The 17,467-nt window shown below is 36.4% G+C and overlaps 1 protein-coding gene across 1 annotated transcript in view; it reads right to left on the bottom strand.

Moving 5' to 3' along the window:
* The window catches only part of FAM171B (family with sequence similarity 171 member B), a 63,909-nt gene that overhangs the window by 28,774 nt on the left and 17,668 nt on the right, over nucleotides 1-17,467 (bottom strand). The window lies entirely within an intron of this gene.

Genomic DNA, 17,467 nt, shown 5'->3' with positions numbered 1-17,467 from the left:
AGAAAATAAGAATTAAAGCTTTTTCTACTTAAACCTCCAGCCTTATAGATCTTGACAATGTGTCCATGCATTTACCAATGATAATGTCTGGCTACAAAAGAACTTTTACCATCATGGAAATGCCTTTGCAAAGCCTGTATCATAACACCTTTGCTAAAGATGCCTTATCTTCTACCATAATGGGCTCTGCAGCCAGTCAAGGTCCATCTCTGCCATTCCCTAGACATGTGACTTTGGGTGAGTTACTCACCTCTCGGTCCATTTGCTCATCTGTAAAAGCAGGAGATAGCAACTATTTTGAGCTAGTAAAATAAAACAATGCAAATAATGTGCTCAGTACAGTGTTTGGTTGTCACATCTAATGTTAGTATCGTTATTTATAACAAAAATTATTACTTCACAACTGGAGACCACTTCATAAACATGAGTACTTCAATAAGAAACATCTCATAAGGATTAATTATGCTGTTATGCATTTGTGTAAACAAACCCATTTTTTAAAAAGAATTTTTAGCAAGAACATCACGTCAGGTAAAAAATCCTAGTCAACAATGATTGAGTTGCAATATTGCTACAAAACTGTTGTCACACCATATCTATTTTTTGTTAAGATAAGCTAGACTTTAAATTGCTTTTGACCATACAAAGACATTTTAAATACAAATAGAACCACTGTAACTGCCCAGTCCTAGGAAAGGTACCATTCAGCAAGTTATAAAATAGTCCTTATCCTTTTAAGAATCAAAAAATGAGGTTAAATGTTATCCAAACACAATTCTTTACATATTCAGACACAAACATATTTTTCATATATTTCCTCATACATGATAATAATTAACTCTAATAAGAACTAAAATGTGTTGGCGGTTAATGAACCAGGCATTGTGTTAATTTTTAAGTGCATCATTCCATTTTCTCTTCAAGACATCCCCATTAGATAGATACGACTGTCTTCATTTCATATATTGGTAACTGCAGGTTAGCACGGTTTGTAAGTTGGCCATGGAGGAAACCAGACACAAACTTGCCACAGTCTCTCCTCAAAGCTTGTGCTCTTATTGCACTACAATTGCCTGATTATACCCTTAAAAGCTACTCTAGTCCCACTTTAGAGCATGGAAATGGGAAGAACTGGGGGAAAAAATGACTCCTGTAGAGTCACACCTTAAAATGAGGTTCCATTAGTATATCTGAAAAATGGTTAATTTCCAAAACAACTTTGTATATATTCAAATGTAAATATGGAGAATAGATTACAAGGAAAAATATAGATAACTGATGTTCATCTACACCTCTACTTTCTCGGCATTTTTAATAATAAAAAGCCTTTGTGGGAGGTTAAATTATTTGTGAGCAGTCATTACTATCATCACTTTTAATAGAAAATTCAGGAGCATCTGGTACTAAAAGGTCAACTAAGTCTTGGGCTGTAACTCCAAGCTTTCCTCAAATTATTTAATTACCTCCCCATCATATAAATTCACACTAAAATAAATCATGTTGCTAACAATTTAAAATCAAAATATGAAAAAGGGCTAGGAATAAATACATGTTCCTGTTGCCAAGCCTTGTGTGTATATTATCAAAAAAATCTCAATATACCTTTGTAAAATATATAATATCAAGTCCATTTTACTGATGAAGAAGTGAGATTTCAGACATTCAGGCAGCTATGCAAACTGCCTCAAATCTCACAGTCATTAAGAAGCTGTGTCAATACAGCAGAAACTAACACAATATTGTAAAGCAATTATACTCCAATAAAGATGCTAAAAGAAAAAAAAAAGAAGCTGTGTCAGCCTTCAAGTGTCCCCCCCATGAATGACTCTAAAGCCATCTTTACATCATGTTATAGTGAGTCCTGGGGTCACATTACTCAAGTTAATTCAAGGAATGTATGATTGCAATCATCACTGAGAACTTAAATCCTTATACAACATCAATTAAAAAGAAAAAAGTAATCATACATACATGCTGATGCCAAACCATGGCTTCAAATTCAAATGGGAAATACAACTCTTAGGCAAAAAAGTAAAAGGTTGCCATATGTAAACAGGGCATGATGGGCTTCTAAACCAATGTCCTTGAATAGAGCCACCGAGTACAAAACACTAGTTATGTGTAGAGGACAAGTAGCTGCTGCTCAATTCAAAGTAATTCCCCCAGTCACTTGCCGCTAATCCCCTAGACAAAATTTATTGAGCCACTGGCATAAAGCGTCTAACTAATGCAGGCCAGACAGTCTGTCAGGCCCTCAAAATGTGAATAAAGATACACAGAGGCTAACAGTTGCTGGAGCTGAATCATCTGAGAGTCTCTGAACTCCTACTCTCTGTGATTTCCAGTGCTTACATGTCCCTCTCCTTCCAGAAGCTGGGTTGTACTGTCCCTCTGTTGATCTGTGAGCTATATCAAAATCCCTCCCCCGAATCTTGTAGCCAGAGTTGGGTTCTGTTGCTTGCTTCCAAAGCAAGTACCTTAAATGACATGGGATACAACTGTAAATATATGATATTTTATTTAATAGGCTACCCTATCTTTTATAAGAGAAGGCAAAGGAGGGAAGGCTAATGTACCAAAAATATGAGAAACCACATAAGAGGGAGACTGCACATAACTAGAAGATAAGAGAATTAACATTCCCTATTAAAATTTGGTAATGGGTTTTATTCAAATCAAATGTACCTACAGTGGTTCCTTCAACAGCATTTTCAGGAATGGGACTCAACAGGGAATTTTTATTAATTTGTTTGCTCCAAAGATTTTAGAAATTCTCAGAGCCTTTGGATTTATAGACAAAGTCCAATGTGTAGTAAGATCTTAAGCTAAACTCATTAAAAAAAAAACCTCTGCATATTCCATATGTTTCATCTTTGTAAAAGTACAGTTGCCAAAATAAGACACCCTAAAGCCTCCTGGCATTCTGAAGCTGGGTTTGATTCATAAAATGTTTTCTAATCCAGAATGGACGATTTTTTTCCACATGTGCTAATAATGTTAATGTAATAAATTTGATGAGAAAATGAGTATCAAATTCAGAAAAAACAATTTGCAAAGGTCAAATCTTGGCTATCAAACTCATAGCCTCTCTGTCTGTGGAGATCCCCTATGTCTGTACCTTAGATTGCCTAACAGACTTAAGACATACTGTAGGCCTGACCAGCACTGTCCTCTCTAGCTCAAATGGGAAAAACTAGTTATTTGTATAATACACACACATTCACACACACACCCTGCTCCCTCAGGCCCAGTTCTAGAAACTTTACACATGTTGTCCAATTTCATCCTAATACAAACCTGCAAAACTTCCCCCTTTTAAGGCAAGGAAATCGAGGCTAAAGTTGAGCAGCTAATAAATTACAGGCAGGATTAACAGGTTCATTTTACTCCAAGTTCCATGTGTTTTACTCCACATTCTCTCTCATTGAAAAGCCTTAGGAATTTGGTTTCCATCATATTCACTAGCTCACTTATTTCCTCCCAACCAGTGCAGAGAAGGAAGTGCTCATTTGCTGATTCTCTGACCTGCTCATCCCCTCTCTCAGCCTGGTTTTTCTGGCCCCGACATAAGCAGCAGCAAAAATAGCATTAAAATAAAAAAAAAACCGAAAAACAAAATCTTGGCTGAAAGCCTGGTTACAGCAATTAAAGAGGCACAAACAACTCTTTTTCCTTCAAATAAAAAGTTATAAAGAATTACCTGCCATTGACTTAAACAGGATGCCTCTGACTTCTGTGATGTCAAGTTTGACCAGGCAAACAGCACTGGCAGCCAGAAGTAATATATATCCATAATAATCCCCCTCACTAGCTCTCTTCTCCAACAAAAATACTCTGGCATTTAGACGGGGCAGATTGTGTGATTAAATATATGATTTTCAACCAGAGGTGCTTTTGTCTCCATAATCTACCTACTCTTCTCCATTGTATTTTTCAGCTTTCCATGCCCATGTTATTTTCTCTGTCATGTAATTATAATCATTATGTCTTGCCCACATAATTTTCTTTTCAGTATGTCACCATTGGTTTAAAAATGGTTCAATATCAAATGATTTCAACTGCACCCTAAGAAAACATATAATCTAAATGTTGAGAGAAACAAGGAAAAATAAAATACACACCCATGAGCGAGGTCTGAGGTTGCTGACAAAGATTTAACTATTTAGCACATGATTAGAAGCATTAAGGAATGAGAATCACAAATTCAAAAGACTACTAAATAGGTATAAAAGAAATGTTCTTGCAAAAGCATATTAGAATCAACACTGTATTATGGTTTTGCTACAGGATATAGATAGGTAAATCAAAGTCCAAAATAGCTATTTAGGGTTTCCCTGGTGGCGCAGTGGTTGAGAGTCCGCCTGCCGATGCAGGGGACACGGGTTCGTGCCCCGGTCTGGGAAGATCCCATATGCCGCGGAGCGGCTGGGCCCGTGAGCCATGGCCGCTGAGCCTGTGCGTCCGGAGCCTGTGCTCCACAACGGGAGAGGCCACAGCAGTGAGAGGCCCGCGTATCGCAAAAAAATAAAAATAAAAAAATAAAAAAAACAACAAAAAAAAAACAAAATAGCTATTTATTTGACGACATCTGAAGTGGGGTGCGCTGAGAAATTACAACCCCACTTCTTTTCAAGAGAATCTGACATCATCTTATTATGTTGTTACTATTATGTAGGTTACAACTATACCCATGGAGAAACTATTTCAGATTTCTCCAGTACAAAAACAAGCCTACTTCTTTTCAATTATGTTTCAAGCATCTACAATAATTTAATATACAACTTTTTTCCTCTCTAGGAATATAGTGCTAAAAATATACTAGGTAGATAAAGTTTTTATAAACAGATCACAGATAAAATTTAATAAAATATTTTAACAATGAAAATTTTAAAGCTTTGAGGTTTATGCATTCTAAATGAGAGCTATAAAAAAATAAAGAACACAAAAATATAGTGAAATTAAATAATTGGTTGGGAACAATTAGAAATGTTTACCTACATTGATTCATTCAACAAATATTTATTGACTGCCTGACTTTGGCCAGATCCGCACTAGCTAGGTAATGGGGCTGCAAACATTAATAGGATACATTCTTACCTTGAGGAAGATTCTAAGGAAACGTGAAAAAACAGTACTGCAGAATTATCTGATATTACTATAGAGGAAGTTTTAAAAAGGCAATATTGAAACCAAGAACAACTTTCTATAGTACCTAATACAATCTTCTATGAAATTATGTAGAAATTCAGAATCAACATGTGTCACTATTCCTATAAGTATCAGTCTCAAAGAGAGATGCCTGCACTCCCATGTTCACTGCAGCATTATTCCCAATAGCCAAGATATGGAAACAATCTAAACGGCCATCAGCAGATGAACAGATAAAGAAAACTCGTATATACATGCAATGAGATATTATTCAGCCTTTAAAAAAAAAAGGAAATCCTGCCACTTGCAACAACATGGATGGAGCTGGAGGACATTATGCTAAGTGGAATAAGCCAGACACAGGAAGAAGATAATGTATGATCTCACTTATATGTGGAAACTAAATACTCAAACTCATAGAAGCAGAGATTAGAATGGTAATTGCCAGGGGCTGAGAGGAGGGGGAAATGGGGAGGTGATGGTCAAAGGGTGTGAAGTCTCAGTTATGCAAGATAAATAACACTAGAGATTTAGTATACAGCACAGTGCCTATTGCTAACAATACTGTACTATATATTTAACATTTCCTAAGAGGATTGATCTTACTTTAAGTGTTCTTACCACAAAATAATAATAATAATAGGGGCAGGAAGAAACTTTGGGAAGTGATGGATATGTCTATGGTTTTGATGGTAGCGATGTTTTCACAGGTGTATAGTTATCCCCAAACTCATTAAGTTACATACATTAAATATCTACAGCCTTTACATGTCAACCATGCCTCAATAAAATGGTTTTTAAAAAATGTGGATCTCATATCTATTTTGGAATCAGTTCACATTATCATTTCTTGAACAGGGAAACTGTGGACATTTTGAGCTCAGATCTCCAAAGGGCCTGCCCATTCATTCTCTCCTGTTTTCCATGATCTGACTTTTTGGTCCATTCCAGTGGAGACTTTATATTATGACTCAAAGACGTTATGACTCAAATCAAACTTTACTGGGGGCATTCAGAGGCCTAGAGTTTGTTCTCCACCCACCATTTTCATACAAAATATTCAGTCAGAGAAACCTTGGAATAGAGCTAGCTATACAGATATCTTAGGATGTAAATAAAAAACATCTGGTTCCACATTTAAATGTTAAGGTATTTAAAGCCTTTAGTAGAGACATCATCATGGTTTCACTAAAGAGCGTTTCAATTAATTCCCAAGCCTTTAGCCTAGCATTCAAAAGCTGACATCTGGCTACCACCTTCCATTCCAGCCTTATTTCCCACTAACCACTCTTTTATGGGGATTAGCAAACTACAGCCTGCAGGCCAACTCTGACCTGCAGCCTGTTTTTGTAAATAAAGTTTTATTGGAACACTGCCAATATACTCATTTATGGATTACCTATGGCTGCTTTTGCTTCAACAGCACAGGCCATATGGTCTACGAAGAAATTATTTGCTCTCTGGCACTTTACAGAAAAAGTTTGCAGAACTCTGCTTTATATCGTCAGATGAATGGGTCACTAGTCACTATCCAAGACCAACCCACTCTCCTGCTATATCATTCCTTTCTTCTATCTGAAAAAAATCTTAATTTTAATCCCTACCCATCAAAAATCCTAAGCTATCCTTCGAAGTTTAGGTCAAACGACACTCTTCAAATAAATGTGGCCTTATCCCAGTTAGATGGGCTCTTTTCTTCTGTACTGATTCGTCTGATAGCACATAGTATTTATGGTGTATGTTTTACTTTCTGTGCATTTGTCTTCTCTGTGAGAACAATCTCCTTGACAGCCGATACTGTTTCAAACTCAGCCTTGTGTTTCACCAGAGTTTAGCATGTAGATTCTAGATGAATGCAACAGGGGTGGGGAGGAAGGGAGGGAAGATGAGAAGAGCAGGAAAGAGAAGAAATGAAGGAAGAGAGGAAGAGATGATCAGAAGTGACCACGAACTGGGGAAAGAATGATAATTATAGGATTTCTACAGAAGCCACTTGAAATTACAGCCAGCTTTCCGGCCCCAGTATTTGGTGAAATTTTGAGCTTAATCCCACAGTTGCCAATAAGAAACATTTTACATTATTACAATAATCACAAAAACAAATATTAAGATTCCTTTTCCTTTTGGAAATTAATACGACTTTTCCTTCTTTCTAAGAATATTTAACTTGGAAATTTTGACTAGAGAACACGTAAGTAGCAAAACTTGCTAAATAAATATAATGCAATTGTATTACATCAAAGATTAACTTTACTTTCACTATTACAAAACAATACCAACAAAGTAGTTTTAAAATTCTTTCTCCCGGGTACCAGCACAATTTCCATATTTAATTGGAAGGAGGGCCGAAAGTTTAGGAAAGAGTGAGGACAACAAAGGGGCTTGTGAAAGAAAGGAACATATTATTCCACATTCTGTAAAGCAGGGTGGAAAGGGCTTCAACAGTTTAATCTTTACAGCATTTCAAATATGGACACACAGCCTCCTTCTTTTAAAGGAACAAAAGGGAGCTGAATTAAAGAAAAAGTTCAATAAATTAGAAAAGCCTCCTTTTCATTGCTTAAGCATCAGATTGTATCCAAAATTCTTACTGGCTGTGGAGTTTAAGAGAAAAAAAATCTGTGCCTGTTTGAAGCAAAAACAAATTTATTGTACTAATATTCATTACAGAGAAAATGTCAAATCTAAGAAGAAATTACAGAGATAGAATAAGGACATGATCTCCAAAGGTGAAAAATGTTATAGACCAAGTAAAATGCACATTTTCTCCATTAGGACCAGAATCTTAAATGAGTGTGATTCACCAAAACTAATGAAATGAATGACATAAAAAAGAGTCCTTATAACTTAAGAACAAGCACATTGCAGATGACTGAATAGGGAACAAATGAGAAAGTGAACCATTAGTACTTGGACTCAGTTCCTTCTTGCCTACCCAAAGGGCCCCTTCCCTCAGTAGAAATAAATCAGTCTGATAAATAAACAAATCAAAATCCTAAAACATATTGCCCAAGCTCACTCCACAGGCATTTCTCATCCTAACTTTTATCTTGTCTTCTCAATTTTTCATCCTGCCTCAGAATCACAATTATTCATTCACTCACAAATTTCGCCCAACATGCATTAATTACGTACACTATATACGAAGGTGCTAAGTATGGAGTGACAGAAGAACTGACAGCCCAATGGCATCACAGATGAAAAGACTGAGAGAAAGAGAGATTTCTTTTCCTGAGAAAAATCAGCAAAAAAAATTTTTAAGACTGAGGAAAGAACAATGAGGTTAAACAGAATATGTGAAGTCTCCACCAAAGACAAATGATTGAGCTAAGAAAACGTGAGAAGCAGATATTCCTCCTTAGAGGAAAGATGGGAATTTACTGACTTACCCAGCAAGCATATGCTGACTGACATCATCCCCTTCCCTCAAGAAGGTCCTTGCCTGAGATGACGTGTCCCACTGAGTCTTTGAGCTTAATCCTCGCCACTCCATCCTCACTCCTCTGATCCACATCGGCCCCTTGCACTTCCTTGAGCCAGGCAAGTGCCCACCTTTGGGTCTTTGCACAGGCTGTTCCTTCTGCCTAGAGTTCTCTCTCCCACCCCCCGCCCCCTCCCACATATCCAAATGTCTTAACTCTCACCTCCTTAAAGTCTGTGTCAAAATTATACTTCTCATGAGTCCTACCCTCCCAGTCCTTCTTGCTCTATGTCTCAGGGGTCCCAAGACCACTTTCACGTTCAGTGATTCAGCAGAAGGCAAAAGGTACCACTTACTGGCAGGTCACACTCACAACTAAGATTTGTAACAGCAAAAGGATAAAGAGTAAAAAACAACATGAAAAATAAACGCATCAGCCATGCCCAGAGAGGTCAACTTAATAACTGCAAGGGAGGATGCAAGTGTGTGATATGAAGTACATAAGTCTTGCAGTGGAGGGAGGGGCTAGGAGATAATGTGTAAACAACCATTTCTGTGCAGAGAACATTCATAAGTTATGTACTTTAAGCAAAGTACAGATTCTTTGATTCTTTACCAGTTGTTCTTTCAATAACTTCTTCAACAGATATGTTCACTCTTGTGATGTTGAGAAAGAACTTTACAAAACAAGATTAGGGCAACCATTGTGGCTTTTCCTTAGAAAAGCAATTAAATGACGATTAAGTTCTACCAATTATTGCCCAATTCTAAATAATTAATTGGAAAAATCTCTGTAGCAGATCATCAAGGAGCCAAAATTGAAGTTGACAATAAAAATGGAAACAAGTAATATGGGTGAAAACAAGAGACTGCTATAAGGGAAAAAAACCCATTTGGGAAAATAATTGAATTTAAAAATATAAAGTTGTTACAAAATCTATTTCACACAGACTTAGATTTCTTAATAAAACGCTATTTAAAAGGAAAAGTCCATTAGGAATCTGTGAGTGGTAAATGTTTTTCCCTTAGGTATTTCAAATATATTAATGATCGTATATAGGAGAGAAGACCTTTAGAGAACCAACAATCAATGAATGTTCCCTCTCGTGAATGTAACAATGGAAATCGGGTTAGCTGGTGTACAATACCCACTTGGGAATGAATTAAGTATGAACTCTTTGAACTAAATACAGAGTACTCTAGCCTCCTTTGCAACTTAATGACTCAATTTCCTTAAGTATCCCTAATTTAGTAAAATTGATGGATGAAGTCTGGAAAGGACTATGTCGTCCAGGCCAAAAGGAGAATCAAGCTATTGCTATTTATATAATTAATATCCTGAAAAAGATTTAGCGTACCAAACTAAAAATGCCTCCCTCAAATTATTCCCCCAAAATATTCCCCACCAAGTTCCCAGAAAGGATGTAATACTCCAAAGAGCAAATAATTGTAAAGTGGGATTATTATTTTGGGCTGCACAACTCCAAGCCAGGGGACCTGGCATAAGAGAGAACTCATTCCTGGAGCCCGCATTAGCACATTTCTCCAGAATGGGCTTTCAGGTAGGGTCACGGTCCATCCCAACTGGAATGGCCAGCACCCTCCACCTCCTGCCAAGAGAACAGTCAAGCACTGCCCAAAGACCACCATCTCTAAGCCCAACACAACAGGACAGACAGCCTATTCCTCTCTGTCCTGCATCAGGGAAGTTTTGTGAGATCGTTCAATTTCAAAAACATGATAGAATCAAAGAATATGATACTATAAAGTACTTATTAGTACAGTGCCTTGAATCCAAGTGCTTTTTCTAAGTATCTATTTTTAGTGGTTCCACATCTTAATGCTATAAAAAAGAAAGACTATGATTAGTCTTCTGTTAGAATGTACGCGTAGGCTTAGCAATTGGATATCTAAAGCAAACAACATAAGCAACAAAAACTTAGTAGACAAATCCTCTGTCATGCCTATAACAGAAAAACATCAGAAGCCCCAGATTTGGGGCCACAAAAACCTAAACTATGCTCGAAGCCACCAAAGGTGACACAACAAACTCAGAGGTGTCAGAAGATATTTTAAATTTTCATGAAAGCAAACTAATTTGAGAGTCCATAATTCAACATTCTATACTCAAATCAATGACATGAGATCTTTGAGAAGTTGAGTGCTCAGTGATTGTTCTGCTAAAAAGTAAACACTGCATGAAAACCAATGTTGAACAGAAATGAGGATGGCAGTGTTCCATCTCACTCCAGGGTCAGAGAAGTTGTGCAGTGTCTAACAGACAAGTACATCCCATTAAGTAATTAGCAAATATGGATTATTTTTTTCAAATGACTACTAAGTTGTTAGAAGTTGCTGTCTGGCCACAAAAAAAAAAAAAAAAATTACTGAGGCACTAAAAGGACTGTGAACCAAGAAAGTTCCAGAGTCTGGGTTTGAGCAGTCATTTTATGCTACACATGCACCTACAATATGCATGATCTGTACTAGTCACTGTGAGAGATGCAAAGAAATTAGTTGCCTTCAAATATCTACCTGAGAGAATCAAATGAAAAGAGTGATAGTGCCAAAAAAAGTGCACATGAGATGTTTGAGTTAAGAGAATTGTATGATTAAATTATTCTGGTTAACAATGTTAGGCAAGAAACGAGTCACATGTGAACTCTTAGCATCCATCTTTCTAAAAGTGCCTGTTCACTTTGTCTTAGTAAGAACATTCCAGAAAACAACTGTTCTTTGGAAAAAAAACATTTAGAATTGTAAACATGCATGTGTCTACTCAATTATTTTCTGAATGTGTGACTGATTGCTTGAATAAACAAATACATGAAATATTAAATGAAAATCTAACAAAACCTCAAAATTATCCATTTGCATGATGTGTTACTATTGTTACCTTTTCCAGCACCGTGCAACTCTCTTGGCCTAGGACAGTGGTTCTCAACCCTGTGTAGATATCAAAATTACCCGGGGAACCTTTAGTATATTCCCAGGCCCCACCCCAGTCCAATTAAGTCAGAATCATTGCAGATGCAGTCCAGGGAATCAAATTTTCATAAGGTCCCAGATGGTTCTAATGCACAGCCAAGGTTGAGAACCACTGACCTAAACAATAAGTATATCCCAAGGGGATAGGGTCATGACCTAAAGCCATCCTCTTCAAGTATTCTGTTTCTTTTACTACAAAAGAATTTAAACTTATCTTTGAAACGGGCATGCTCATTTATTCCATGGCTTGCATAAGCACCCCAGGGAATCAAGAGACGTGGGATACTGACATGAAAGAAAGCTGACCTTGGTGGCTACCTCTACTAATAGTTATTGTTGGTGGTTTTGGGTATTTTTTAAATCACTGATATCTGCTATTTTTTAATCATTTATCTCTGTGTCCTTCTCACATTCAAAATACCTGGTTAACTCAGGTATGGCTTCACTCAGTGTTTTTTTTAATGTTCTATATAGATAATTTGGAAAATACAGAAAAGTAAAAAAAATTTCCTAATCCAATTTCTTAGAAATAACTTGGATTCCATCCAAGTTACTTATAGATTTTAAAAGTACTGGATTCCATACAGTACTGGATTTCACCCAGTACTTTAAAAATCTATAAATAGATTTATAAAATTAAAAACATATTGTATATATGTATATAATTGTGTATATGTTTATATAAGCATGAAGTAAGGTGTGAAGGAAACTGACCAAATTGTTAACACTATTATTATTATTATTATTATTTTTTTTTTTTGCGATACGCGGGCCTCTCACTGTTGTGGCCTCTCCCGTTGTGGAGCACAGGCTCCGGACGCGCAGGCTCAGCGGCCATGGCTCACGGGCCCAGCCGCTCTGTGGCATGTGGGATCCTCCCGGACCAGGGCACGAACCCGTGTCCCCTGGATCGGCAGGCGGACCCTCAACCACTGTACCACCAGGGAAGCCCAACACTGACTATTATTAATTGGGTCATGGGGTGATACTATCTGACTTACTACATACAACATGTGATGTGACTTACTACAGTGAGCATGCATTATAGTAAGAAGAAAAAAGAAAATAGATAAAGAATGTTATATGCTGTGTTTTTCAGTTAAGATTGTGTTGTGAACATATATCCATGCTATTAAATATTTTTCAAAATTACCATATTCATTAGTGAAGAATATTCTATGGGTTGTTATTCATTTACCTATTCTCCCATTAGTGTATGTTTAGTCATTTATAATTTTTCGCATTTGCAAACAATGCTTTAATTAAAATCCATGTACATATATCTCCATCTGAATTTTCAATTATTTCCTTGGGAGGAAAAATAATAGGCCAAAATGTATAAACTGTTTAAAGCTTCTTGATATGTATTATTAAACTGCTTTCCAGAATATGATACCAATTTATAGTGTAAACAGAAGAGTATTCATATTTTATTTTGCTTTAGTCAATATATCAATATGACTGCTCCTGTCTCCCCAGGGAGTTACCATGAAAACTATTCAGTAAAGTTTTGAAATCATTTATTCTATTTTCGTTTTACTTTAAATTTCATTCCTAACACTGTTAGTTGTTGTTTTTTTTCCTTCACACCCTCTTGATAGGTTGAGAGAGCTTTCTTATGAACAAAACTAAATAGACAAACAATAGCCTGACAAAGAGCCCAGCATATACTATGTATTTTGTTGTTCTGGGATGGCATTGGTGAATTTATAAACTTTATTCACGGGAAAATAAAGTGGAAAGGACTTAATAAAACATCCATTTTCCCTTTTTCAGAAGACATTCTCCTTGTTCTCTCCTTGTTCTTTCTACATGCAAAATATGTCTAAATCAGTACAGAGAAAATGGAACTTATTTAGAACCTGCCAGATACATGCTTCAGCATGGCCTTTTTAAAAGGGTCTTAAACTTACTGTCAGCATTTCGTTTAAGCAGATGAGACCCACCCTGTGGGGAGAGTGGTTAGATTTAAACAGAATGAGTACCAGAATTTTCTCCAATGCTCCTCTGACAACTTAGTAAAATGTAGTAATTTCCCTTTAATTAGACATCTGAAAGGAATACTGACCAGTAAACAGAAATTCAGGTGTTTGAAGAACGAGTGCCTAAAGCATGACCATAGCATGACTACTACAGCCTGAATGGGATACAGTTTACAGTATTAGCAGAGAGGCAATATACTGGCCTGGAAATTTCAAGCAGAACAAATCATTAATTTCTTTTTTCAGTGAAAAAAATAACATGAAATCAAAAGATCTTAAAACGTAAAGCAGTATGCATTTTGTATGAAAGAAAGGTCCATAGGTAGCGTCACAATATTTTCAAAACTCCAGATGAAATTCACTTGAGTAACCAGTTATTGAATATTGACCAGGCATCAGGTTAAATGCCAGATCCAGTGGAGCACATATCATAACTTTTATTTATTCAACACCATCTTTGTATCAGAAACTATGCTCTGCTAAATTTTTATGTTATTCTATTTAATAGTACCTAGTTTCAGGTCTGAAACAGTTCAAAATCTAGCAGGAAAGGCATACAAAAATGATATGAACAAAGTATTATAGGTATGCAGAAAAGGGAAATATGAATTCTAAGTGAGAATGTGAGGTATTTTCAAGTAGGAATTAACTGAGGCTAAACTCGAAAGAGTAGCTAAATTTTAAAATACAGACTTGACGCAAGGTCACTTCAGGAAGAAGGACTAGCATGAGAAAGGGCACCAAAGTTAGGGGCCTTCAGTTTCACAGAATTGGTTTGCAACTCCTTTAACCAATCAAACATTGACAAGTTGCCTCAGTGAACGCCCCTCTGTAAGGCAACCACTCAGCGATCAACACTCCTAAGCATCAGCCTATCGGGAGCAGACTCACTCCAACGACTGTGCCTCTGCCCTGCCACCCAAACAGCAAAAGCCTCACCGGAGAAGCCAGATTCCACTGCCAACGTCATCCCACAACACCTCTGAAAGCCCGTCCATCCCAGAACTCAACACTTCCTCAAAAACCTCCATGTAAGGTCAGTTTCCTGCTCTACTGAGAAAAACTGTGCCCGACCAACGTAGCTCCCCCTATCAAGCATGCAACAAATTCAGCATTTTGCTTTTGTCTCAGATATCGAATGGTGGTCTCATCCTTCGACACAAAGCATGCTGTGTCAGGCCTAAGCAAACATCGAAAGTAATATTTACCACATTAAAAAATAATTTTGCTAACACCCTTCCAAGGCTAAGACCGCATCCTTCACACCAATACTAGGTATGACATGAATCGTTTTCCTTATGAATTGCTTTCATTTTGAATGCTTTGAAAGCAGTATTACTTCATAAAGAGAACAGAATACATATTTAAATAATTATTATGCACCAAATACAAATAACTGTACATATTGAATAAAAAGTATAGGTGCTTTTTAAATTTTCTCATATTTCTTGAAGCTTATTGAAAACTGAAAAAACACTAGATAAAATCTAACTGCCCATCAGTGTAGCTTTTTTATACAATGGGATATTATGTAGCAATTAAGCTGAATTAATGAGATGTTAATGTATCAACAATGAACATGATATTGAGTAAAAAAAAAATCAAACTGCTAAAGGATATGTATAATATGTATGCACATCTGTTCCAGTTTTTGAAACAGATTAACACCAGTTTCAGGATAGTGATGAATTCTGGATAATGAGGGAAAGGGGATGAAAGTGGGGCTTGATTTGACCCTTAATTTTTATTTCCTAAAAAAAGACGGAGAGAGAAATCTGAAACAAATAGAGCAAAAGGCTAATATTTGATTAATTTCAGTGATGAAACTATATAGACTATATTTCTATGTTTGAAGTCTTTTTTAATTAAGATGAAATTGTAAAAAATAAAAACAGAATAGAAGTGGGAAAATGTATTCCTACAGTGAATAGGTGAGTAAATATAAAAACACAAACCAAAATCTTAGTTTCTATTTCCTCCTTCTACCATCTGGCCTTCTACTGAGAGACAATCAGCACAAAAAACATTCTCCTTATTGCTTTCGAGCCACCCCCTGTAATGTAGGCTCTAAAACTGTGGTGACGAAAAAGCAGGTAATTAAACCATAAGCAGTTGGGAAATCAGTCCCTTAATGATTGAAAGTTTGTCTCTCCTTTCCTTAGGTTCCCACAGCACTTTGAAACTCATAATGGGGCATATTATGGCAATTTATGTTAAATTATATTTACATATGTTTATGCCCTCTCCATCAATTAAATGTTAAGTATCTTGAGAGCAAAAACCTTACTTTTCAAAGTTCCTTCAAAAAGTCAAAGAGACTTTGCATAATAAATGTTCACCTGCAGTTGCTATATTGACTTTGAGTGTTAGACTATACGCCCATCTCTCTATCTGACTGAATAATTTTCCATCTTAGAACTTCAGTATATCATTTAATTTTTAACTGTTGGACTTAATAGATTAAGAAACTACCACTTCTAAACTAAGTGCTTCTAATTCTTTCTCATGACAATGCCTGAGAAGATAGCAAAAGCTGCTTTAGGTTAAGAACTGAGCAGTAGAGATCAAATCTTATATTTAGCCAGCCATCACTTTAGACACAGCTGCCTTATTAGCCTTTGCCACACCGGTCAATCAATTCCACCTAACCCATCAGGAAGCATACATTTATCCACTGATCCAACCATTCAGGAAGCTATTACTGTGAACCCAACACAAGTCCAGGGTTGATAATGCCTTCCTGCCAGTTGCCAGGCTCTGAAAGTACAGAGAAAAAAAAAAAAAATCAGTCTGACATAGCTGAATCCTTTGTTTCCATGTACGTTCAAAGTGGACTAAAAATAATTCCTAAACTACTTGCTCTGATTTATTTTTGTCCTACGAACTTTGTAAACCTTCATCTGGTTTACTACTTAAATTTGAACACAACCATATCATCATGACTAGGAATTTTCAGTAAACTCCTGATGAATCCTATTTGGCCTTTACAGTTCATGACTGTCTCCTGCTTCCTACTTATAGAGAGAAGAATGGCAAATAATTTCAGAATCCTTTTCTCTTAATGTGTAGTTTATAATAATTCTATTTCATTCTTTCATCCCATCTTTTAATGAAGACTCCTTAAAATGTTGTTTTACTTGTGAATGTTGTTAACATTAGAAAATTTTAAACTGGTTAGATGCAACTGCCATACCAATCGAGAATTCAATCAGCCTTGAATTTTACAGAACACAATCTTCCAGATCTAATCAATATCCTTAATCAGTCAGCTGGCTCCACTAGGATGTCAATGCCCTTCTCTGCTGTGGGGTAGTAACCGCAATACTACAAAGAAACATAATTTACTACTCCTCTGAGACACGTATTCAAAACTAAATTAAGATTTCATCTGCTTTGCAGAATTCTTTTCTAAAGAGAATGTTTCAAGACACACCATTTTAATGGACAGATCTGACTCCCCAGCACAATGCCAAGGCTAGCAAAAAGAGAAAGGAGGCGAGCTGCAAAACATTCCTGTTTGTTCCATAAAGAAGAAACACTACCTTTTCCATACAAAGTTTTCCAAAGGACCACAGCCAGTATCCGTTGGCTTATTTGTATGCTGAGAATATTCCAGCTCATGTTAAGATTTTCTAGACAGAAAAAAGAATAATAAAAACTACTGTTTGAATTCAGCCTTTCTTAAGAGCCAATTTGTCTTCTCAGCAAAACAAAAGGAATCAATATAGTAGTGAAAACATGAAGCTCACAGATGAATACCTTCCCTCTGATTTTTGGCTTTCAAATATATTTTGCTTGCTTGCTTGAGGTAACGTTCCAAAGACAATGTTGTTTCTAGGTCGCTTTAAAGGAAAAACAGAAATTTTATTCCACGATATGTTTTAATACTTCTTACTATATAAACGTATTCTCTTTAGAGTCAATTTAT

The sequence above is a fragment of the Orcinus orca genome, chromosome 7 (genome assembly GCF_937001465.1).
Source record: "Orcinus orca chromosome 7, mOrcOrc1.1, whole genome shotgun sequence".
Classification (NCBI taxonomy): domain Eukaryota; kingdom Metazoa; phylum Chordata; class Mammalia; order Artiodactyla; family Delphinidae; genus Orcinus; species Orcinus orca.
The sequence above is the reverse complement of the archived record's forward strand: the minus strand, read 5'-3'. Positions and strand labels throughout refer to the sequence as shown.